General features: G+C 34.9%; 1 long non-coding RNA gene across 1 annotated transcript in view; it reads left to right on the top strand.

Annotated features, from left to right (window-relative positions):
* Window positions 1-8,350: 8,350 nt before the first annotated feature.
* Window positions 8,351-10,418, top strand: part of LOC148601028 (uncharacterized) — a 26,560-nt gene continuing 24,492 nt past the window's right edge. Inside the window, exon 1 of the long non-coding RNA XR_015917149.1 lies at window positions 8,351-8,634. This is a non-coding gene — a long non-coding RNA (uncharacterized LOC148601028). The remainder of the gene's footprint in view (window positions 8,635-10,418) is intronic.

Raw genomic sequence — 10,418 nt, 5'->3', positions numbered from 1 at the left:
AGTACAAAAAGCGTCCGAAAAAAATGCATATTATGAAAAAGGTAACTAAACATCAAAAATAAAAATAACAACATGAACTTTTTTAGTTGTAAGTTCTTTTTGTACATTTTGCAACAACTATGGCAAGCCGTTTTCATATTTAGTCGACATATTTCTTTATTGACATATATATGATATCAAATATCTTTTTTAAACAAGAATATTAGGCATTTATTTTATTAATGGCATCTCTTTTCTTCAAAATATATACGATATCTCATCTGTTATATGTCATTACTATATGATATACTTCAGGGGTGGGAGGAGGGTTGGGCACCACAATACTTCTTTGATAGGGGGTGGTGTCCTATTCATATATTTTGCTTTTGAAAAATGTAAAGCTTTTCATTATATTTTATATGTATCAATTACACTGTGCATAATAGGAAGCTGGTATGATTTGACTACTGCTAAATTCAAGTAATGTGCATAGCAGGGGCGGGTTCAGGCGGGGGCGTGGCGGGCGTGCGCCCCCCCCAAAAAAAATTTGCTCCGCTCGACGAAATTTTAACTGTGCCCCCCAATCTAAAATCCTGAATCCGCCCCTGCATAGCTATGCGCATAATGCGCCTCCTGGTATTTCTGCTTGAATGCGTGTACGAACGGCAGAGAGTTTTCCTGCCATATTTACAGCTCCATCAAAACCCTGACCTCTCATTATCTGTGGCCCGTGCAATTCCGGGTGTCAAAAGAATAGGCCTGCAGCAGCGCTAAGCTTGTCGTAAAAGGCGACTAAATACTGCTCAGGAACCCAGCCGGGGGCTAGGCGCTCTGCCCACAGAGCAACTGGGATGTGTGCCCCCGGTGGTGGAATGGGGTACCCCTGGCATGTTACATGCTGGGGTTGTCAGGCTACAACACGGAAAACCTGACCGCAAACCATAGTGGTGCACCGTGTTAGGAAAGATGCCAAGTTCCTCGCACGTTGAAGAACCCTGCTGTGATATTCGATAGGAGAAGGAACCTTTGCGCTCCGCCACAGGAGGCTAAATTGCCCGACCCTACCCATTCCCCTTTTTCTAGTGGCAATCAGTTTGTCGACCCTAATGTGCTTGTGTCCCATCCATGTTTTCATTTCGTCATCATCATTTCATGTTCATTTTATCATCCATTTCATGTTCATCGCCTGAATATAGCTGAAACATTGCTGCTCGGGCGTTAAACCCCAACAATCGATCAATCAATCATTACCTGTGTTTTAATGTCATACTCATTCAGATGATCCATGATAATTGTGGTATGAGCCTCTCCTGTTGTTTAACTGGCCTCGTTAAGTCCAACGAACGACTCTTTAACACACAAACCATCGTCACTACCAGTAGGTAACGACACACAGAGAAACCTGTTCTGTAGTAAATTTTTCAGTTGTTTCGTCTGCAATGATACTAAAGCAGTCGGTGAAATTACACTCTGCGACAAAACGTTGTTGTAGCTGTAAACCATTAATGTTGATCAATACATTTTGAATTTGAGGCAATAAATATAGTGTGTTTGGGAAGGGGGGGGGGGGCTATTTTAAATTATCAACCAAAATTTGATCAGTCTGGGCTCTAAATTTGATGAGGGCTACGAAATTACCTTTTTCATCAGTATGACCGATCATAGGGCTTTTCTGCTTTCCACACAAATTACAAATAGTCTTTTTAATATATCTGTTTGTTGAAATTGTAGTTTGAAACAACATTTTGCTTATACCTTCAGCAACCGACATAAAATTTTCACCCATTTCAAGACACTTGTTAGTCCCAGCCCCCCCCCAAAAGACGTTTTGTTAAAGTAGTCAAATAAGTCGATCGTTTACAGAACTCCCAACAAAAGCATGATCGGAAGCACAGGCACTTAGGTCCAGGATTTTTTTAAATAATTTTATTTTTTTCACTCCGAAATTCATACATATGAATAGGGGGAATCAAAATTTCAAAGAAATGGAAAAAGTTTTGTTGGAACATGCTAATAATGGTTAAAAACGACGACTTTTCGATATTTTTGTGTGAAAACAAATTTTTGTAAAAGGAAAAAACTAAACGACGAAGGATCCCATTTATTTGTCAATAAAAAAGGATGTTTGTCGTCAACATTTGTTTAAATTACGTGGCTGGCTTTTTGCTTTGGAAAAGGTGTCATCGTCTGCTGAAATGCAATTGGAGTCATGAGGAGCTTAATTGAGAAAGGGTGTAAGAAGGTGCCAACTTTTATTCGAGTCTTGTACATATGTATCGGTAGACGAATTTTTTTATGTTTTGAAAAGTACTGGGACATTTCTTACATTTTGTTCTGACGAGGCGGAGTTTCTTCTCTTCATTTTGAATGTAAAATATAAAAATTATTTTTCAGTTGAATGCATGGGCCGCTCTCATTATGCTCGAAAAGTTTGGTCGATTAATTATATTAAAGAAATGGAAACCACTAGAGCTGGCCCGCCTTTTAGGCCAGTTCCCCTCCCCCTTTACAAAAGAGAAAAAATACGGTATATAATAAATATCCCCAAACGAAAAAAGTTGATTACATCAGATGTTAAGTAGCAGTCTTTGTAAGAATCATGCAAAATCTGAAAAATATGATACACCCCAAAAAAGGCTACACATTTTTATTTTTGTAATTAGGTTGTTTTATGGGTCTATACTATGAAATGTGTAATTATTCATTCAAATCTGCCTGCTCTTAGGAGATAATCCACATTGAAAGTCCAGTAGATTCTACTGTATTTAAGTGCCATTTACAGTTATCTCCCTTAATTTTGAAATCTACAGTGCATTCTATATAATTTTTATCTCCTTTGAACACGGGTTATGTGAAAAACCAAATGTTAATTTCTGTTTACTATAACATTTCAAACAAAATATCAAAAATAAAAATATGGAGGCTTTCCAACCATGAATCACATTTTGCATGATCCTTAGCTGGAGTCCTATTTAATCATTCAAACATTGGAAACAAATTAGAAGGATAAACTAGATAATAATTTCGAAACCTTTTTCTTTGACATCCAGCCCCGTTCAGGACCGGGTGTTTAAAGAATAGGCCTGCAGCAGCGCTAAGCTTGTCGTAAAAGGCGACTAAATAGTGCTCAGGACCCTAGCCGGGGGCTAGGGCACTTTGCCCACAGAGCAACTGGGATGTATGCCCCAGGTGGTGGAATGGGGTACCCCTGGCGTGTTACATGCTGGGGTTGTCAGGCTATAATACGGAAAACCTGACCGCAAACCATAGTGGTGCACCGTGTTGGGAAAGATGCCACGTTCCTCGCACGTTAAAGAACCCTACTGTGGTGTTCTTCCGGAGTAGGAACCATAGGGCTCCGCCACAGGAGGCTAAATTGCCCGACCCTACCCAACTCTCCCTATTTCCAGTGGCATTCAAAATTTGTCGATCCCATTGTCCTTGTGTCCCATCCCTTTTTCATTTCATCATCATTTCATGTTCATTTTATCATCAATTTCATGTTCATCGTCTGAATATAGCTGAAATATTGCTGCTCGGACGTTAAACCCCAATAAACAAACGAGACGTTGACATCCATCATATTGTTTTCATCCACGCTCAATTTCTTGGTGTAATAATTAAGTAGATAAAGAAATTACATTTTATCATCAATCATTATAGATCACAATTCCATTACGCAAGGGTGGATCTAGTCATTTTGAAAAAAAGTGTATGGTCCTGGCAGTTGTCTGCACATTTTTGTACAAATTCTGCTCGCAAACATAAAAGTCAAAGGGGGCCAAACCTCCGGAATTCCCCTGGATCCATTATTTAGACTTCTATTACAGATACCTTGAAAATTCAGATCGTTTGTGGCCATATCAATGTAATTCAAACGGTCATTGTGATTTATATGTCAAAATTTTGAAGTATTAGTTACCAAGGGTATATATAATTCATCAGGCTTGAGAAAAGATAACTTTTTGTGTGTAATCTGTTCCAACATGTACAACACGACTCCTGCATTGTAGAGACTTTTAGATTTTCCCTTAAAATTAATCAGGAGTCGTTAATAAGATTAACAAGATTACTGAAACTGAAACATTCTTTCTGCGCTTTAATGGAGACATCACTCCTTTTCAACAGACACGTAAAAAAATGAAAATATCAAAATCATGTCGACGGTGGTACAAGGAGCGGTCGGATACAAGATTTCAGGCTAGGAGTGGCGTATATAACTAGAAATGCTGGGCGAAGCAAGGCAAGAACTTTGGGGTAGAATTTGTACAAAATAAAAATTTAAGGGAAGGCGTATGATCTGCAACTCTTTCCTAGGATACAGGTATGCGTTAAAACATATGTAAAGTAAATATACATATAGGCTTTGGGATATTGCATAGATACAGTTGAGTCTTAGTCTTACTGTTTTACAATTTTTTAATTTCCAAAAAGTGCGAGTGTGTATATTTTTCATTTTTGAATTTTGTTTATTTTTGTCGAGTATATGACGTACGACCCTCGTGGATTATCATTAGAAATCAGTGATTGAAGTCTTCAAAGGCGCTAATCATCAAATATTCACTGTCACTGATCATGATTTCGGCTAACTTTAAACATCCGAAATGGTACAAATGCGATGTGCGCTAAAATCTTGGTTCCCTTGATATTATTGTGTACTCCATCGTGACCGTTATGACACGAATGTTTTCAATCACCCGGAACAAGATTAAACAACTGGCAATGGCTATATATAGATATCCGTGATCTGATAATATATATGACCTTTATATAATCAGTTGTGACGAACGCATGTGTTTGAATCAGAAACTGGGTAATATTACATTAATTCAATGCTAACCGATCATTTTTTCTTTTAAGGTAAACTTCACGTTCTAATACAGGCAAAAAACACGCATAGAAATGTGTATAATATCTATACTACTAAAGGGAGAGACCGATTTCTTTGACCCGCAACTCCTCTGAAACCATACAAGGTCGAATCTATTTGTGATATGAGGTATTGATGTAGTGTTGTGTACTTCCTAAATTTGTCTTTGAAACAATCGTTTTTTACTGAAAACGCGATTTTTTTTGGAAAATATCCGAATTAGGAGACCGTCATTAGTCCGTGTGTTATATTACGCTTTTGCGCATGCTCAATCGACGTACTGCCCGGATCATGTGTACATGTACATGTATGTGTTACACGAGTATTGCAAATTCATTATTGTAGTAGTGTCGAATTTTACCCATATTATGTTATATGTGTATTTACTTTGTATTGTAAAATTCTTATTTTGTTGTATTTGATAAATTAATAAAATAAAGCATTAGTAAAGCCTTATTTGAAATAGACTATATTGAAAAGTACACGTAATTATTAATCTTTGTTTTTTTTTTTTTTTTGGTTATTGGAAATTCCGTCATGATTTGGCGCAGTTTTTAGATTTGAGTTGAGAGTAGTGTTCGGAGTCGATGTGATATATATATATATATATATATATATATCAAATATTGAACTACAGTGAATGTTAGATTACAAGAAGTTTTGCATATATGTGATAACTTTTTGTTAAGTTTGTGATCAAGTGATCGAATACTATGTGAATGACCTTAATGATTGTCTTTAAATTTAATTTCTTCATATTTATTGTTTCAGAACTATGTTATATATGTGTCGGTTTTGGCTAATTTTTCATTATTATCTCCCCTTAATACACATGGCCAGGTTGTTTGGCAGATATATTTTTCAATACTGTTTAGCTGATTTGATAGTCCTATTTAACAATTACTTGTAGGTATTGTTCATTTTAAATGATTGTCTTTTTAGACTAAAATTTTGTAGAGCCAATTTTACTTCTTTACCAAAACAAGTTTGATATAAGGTTTACTTATAGTCTAAAGTATAATTTACACATTGACTGAATTAGCTTTCCAAAGTATGTTTCATAGATCATAGGATTTGGATAAATCCTACTATTTCATTACTAACTTTTGTAAACCTGATTCATATCAGGTGAAACTCCATCAAAATGTTGGTTTTGAAAACTTAAATAGTTTGATTAAAACTTTGCTAAAATTCAAACTAAATTCTGACTTTAAAACGAAGTAAAAAGTAAAATAAAAAGCTTACTTAACTAATTTAGGTCCGTCATCACTGTGCGTTCTCTTTAGGGTTAATTTTTAGTCCGTCCTCTTTATTTAGCTTGCCAGTGCCGTCTATTTAAAAGCCGTATTGTTTTTGAAAAGTGCATAAATTACTTCTATTTTTTGAAACATTTACACAAAATTTTTACATGGTTGAATTTGAAATATTTAGACTGATGTTTACAAATGTTGATTTTCTGGTATATAAAATATGAAAACTAATGAAGTATTGAGTTTATTGCCATTTAAAAAGCTCAGATATCAGTGGAACGAACTAGTCTAGAATGTTGCAACATTATGGTACACACTGTCGTCGTTAACTGTTGATATAAGGTCTGTCGTTTGTTGTTTCGTTTGAAGGTTCATATAGACTACTTTACAGGTTTTCTTTCTATTTGTTCAGACAGATATAAACAGATATAAAAAAAAAAGCAATTCTAGTACACAGGAGGTACGGATAAGCATATTGTCCGAACCCGCCCTGTTACATATATATATATGCTGAATAAAAATAAGAACCTTGCCGGTTACCTTTATCAACCGATCCTGTTACACCATTATGCTTAATTAAACGACATCCACCATTTTTCTGTGGGTGCAAAACTGCTGAGACATGGAAAGGCGTAGAACGTGTCAAAATAAACATTCCCTCTTCTATGTGTAAACATCTGCGCCCGAAGTTTAGACCCCACCTTTTTTATATGTAAACTGTCATGACTGGTAAATCCCCTTCCCTTTGTTTTGAGTAATTTAGGAATTTATTATGTACCGTTTAACTGCTAGGGACAGAACTTTCAGAAAATTGTTAAAATGTGCAGTAGTACCAAGTATGAAAAGCTTACATGTAGAACTGTCTGTTACCAATAAAACAGCTTCTTATATGAAACTTTGCTTAGGGGCGCACCATTAAACTTCCGGGGGGGGGAGGGGGGGTTCTTTGGTTGTTAAATATATTTCGATTCTGGCTTTGAAGAAAAGATGATTTGGTAAGGAAGGGTTAAAAATAAGTAATGTGAATAAAAAGTTAGAAAAGTAAATATTTTTGCGCGCTCTGCGCGCGTGCAAAAGAAAAATTAAATAATTTGGCTAATTCTGAGTGAAAAAAAGAAAACCAATTCCCCCTGAAAGGTTAGTGGTCAACTCCTCTTAAACCACTCACGAAAGCAATTTGAACAAAACTGTACACCATTGATGTATTGTAGATGATCGTAGATCCTTAACAACGATTACTCATTTTATTGAATTTGGATCCGTCAAATTAGTACTGTGTCCACACTTCGCTCAATCGACCGCGATTTCCTTTAGTAATGTGGCACATTGTAATTAAATTTAAAAGATATCAATCTACATGAACTAAACTTTTCAAAAATCATAGAAAATGTTTTTTTTTTCTAGGCCCCTTTTTGGAGACTCATTTTAAATTATCTCAAGTCATAGCCTCGAAAATCAATCAAAGTCTCCTTTGTTGTAAAACAACTTGTGATAGAATTTTAATTGTGCGGTGATCAGGAAAGAGCTTGTTTCTGGTCCCTGTTTGGCCATTAACTCAAAAATAAAAAAAAATGGTTTACGTCCTAACCCTTAAATCAATCCCATTTTGACCTTAGTGTGGACAATAACATATATACATATCAATAATTATGTTTCTAAATGAGATATAAAGATAAATTCTGTGAAATGTTTGTTTGTTTTTTTATTGGTCACTTCTTGCCCCATAATTCCGAAATGGTTGGAGTTATTACCATCAAAATAAAAGAAAAATACTTGATAAGGCAGATTTTCAATAAAATATTTATTTCGATTAGTGCTGAAATATATATATCAAATTAAGTTCTTATGCGACATCAGACCCTCCTTAAGGATAAAAATGGTCGGTGTCTAGAGATGAACCAATTATCATCCAAGTTGTCGCAGGAAAACAAAATATCTACAAACAACAACGACGACATATGAGATGTAGACGACACAGGCGACAGCACCATACCAGTCTGGAGTAACTACATGTAGCGGCCTTTAGGCCAGTTAGCGGCACCCCGTTTCACAGCTTCTGAATCCGCATCAGGAACCACTTTGTTTTGATACGAGTGAAGGAACCACATTATTGTTGCTTTAAATTCACCTGACCTTCTGTTTTATAGCACATAATAATGATCACCCAGAGTTCATAACCTAACTGAACTAGGTGGCATCCTTTCATATTGAATTATCACAGCTGCATTGCCTTCGTAGAAATAACTTAACCGCTATGAATATTTGTAAACATCTGTTTCAGTAAGAACCACGATAAGTTCCGAACATCAATATTCAATCTGATAGCCTGGTTTCCGCCATAGCTTTATCCTGTTAATTGTACTACTTCTCTGTCGAAGGTTTCATTAGACAAAAAATCCAATACAATGTGATGGGATTTATGATATTTCTCAAAAGGAGATGTTATTATTGGTCGTGCCCTTGAACATCAATAACCTACGAACAAGCTGATTTACTGCTGATACGGTACTGCTGCACAACAATTAACTTGTTCCGGTAAGCATTAATTTATTGCATGTTTTACAGGTGTATGTTTGCATTAATCTCTCATTAATATCAATCATAAGTATGTAATTAACGATTTATCTCGATTGTCAAGGGCATTTTGATGCTTCGGAAGTTATAGCAATTGTAGACTGTGCGGAAAAAAAATGTCAGGTTTTTCTCATTGCTAACATTTCTCATTGATTCAAGTGTATTTATCGTCGACTGTAACTAGGTTTACATTTTCCTTTTTAAGCTTACTACGTTTATTTATACTCATTGTTCGTTCCACATTGATAATACTGAGATGATAAAAATAAGCCTGTGTAACTTTTTGTGTTCTTGAACATGTACCAAACATACTTAATATCAATTGAGGAGATGACAAACAATCCATAAATTCAGAATAGGATCCATTAGTGTTATATCACAACAAATCCCAATTAAAAGGAAAAGACTTGATCGACAAGAACATTAATTCTTGTCTATCTTAAGTGCAAATATGTTTTATATATTCACAAAAAAAGAGAGAAAAAAACTAAGTTATTAAATTGGCAACAGTCAGTAAAACATCGATCTAGGACTTCTTCCGATCCTCATTCGCTATTTATATACTTTTCATAGTATGTACATTAAAATAGAATTAACATGAAATACCAATGTATTTGCACCCCTAAAATACTCATTAAATTATATGAATTATATGATGTCACTCCTATTTTATTTGGTGGGAGTTCAATTGATAGAGCTGTAGTTTTTGTGTGTTTGTGACGTCTTGTTTTCCTGATCTCCAGTTTTTGTATGTAATTAAATTTCATTTTGCTGATTACATTGTGTATGTAGGTCGCCTTTGTTTCTTTTTGTCATGTTCTGGTCACGTATTTGGATTTTGATGTTACAGCAACAATGTTTGAATTGTCCCATCACTGACCCTTCATTGTTTTTTTTTGGCCAATATATATGCAAAAAAAAATGACAAAACACTTAATGCAACAATGCAGCGTTATTCTGTTGAACAGATGTAGTACGAAAAAGATCTGAGTACAACGAGCAAGTGTTTAAATCATCGTTTGTTATTTGTTGTGTAATTTTGGCGCTGATTCAAATGGAAACTCTTAACCATTCTGACATTCATAATCATATCGTTGCTTTTACGAAAATGATTGTTTCCTACAAATGAAAATAGCAGAAATTACTTGACATCACGAGTTTTATTATTGACCATACCAATCGATTTACATATGAAACCCATAGTAAACGAGATTTCTACAGATTCGTTCACTGTGTGTAACCTCATTCGGCTCGTTATATTTTTCTGATATCTTAACCGCACTAAAACAATTAGTTTCAGCAATCTCATTTCTAGAGAGTTTAAAATTTTCTACATCAATTCTGTTATCATAATTATTTTTCTTCTTTCGTAGACTATCGTACATTTCTTTAATATCAAACATTTGTTTATATCGTTCATTTATTTTTTTTTCGAATGCTATCGAATATGATTTGAACAACACAAAAGATTTGTTTAGAGAAGAAATGGATACTATATATCCAATTCACTTCATTTATTTGGTGAATTTTGGTATCTGTATCGTCTACTTTTGTTTATCCAAAGATTATCGAATATGACATGAACAAGCTAAAATCAAAAGTTGTTTTCTATAGAGAAGAAGTGAACACTATCAATTCTTTAGGATCATAGTTTTTTTTTTCAAAGGATATAGAACATAAATGAGAAACGGCGGATAACTTATGTTCTATTCACTTAAGTTTTTATCTGTTTTGGTTCGGTATTT

This window comes from Perna viridis, chromosome 12, assembly GCF_037379345.1.
Source record: "Perna viridis isolate PV_CMFRI_1.1 ecotype Kerala chromosome 12, ASM3737934v1, whole genome shotgun sequence".
NCBI classification, from domain to species: Eukaryota; Metazoa; Mollusca; class Bivalvia; order Mytilida; family Mytilidae; genus Perna; species Perna viridis.
The sequence above is the reverse complement of the archived record's forward strand: the minus strand, read 5'-3'. Positions and strand labels throughout refer to the sequence as shown.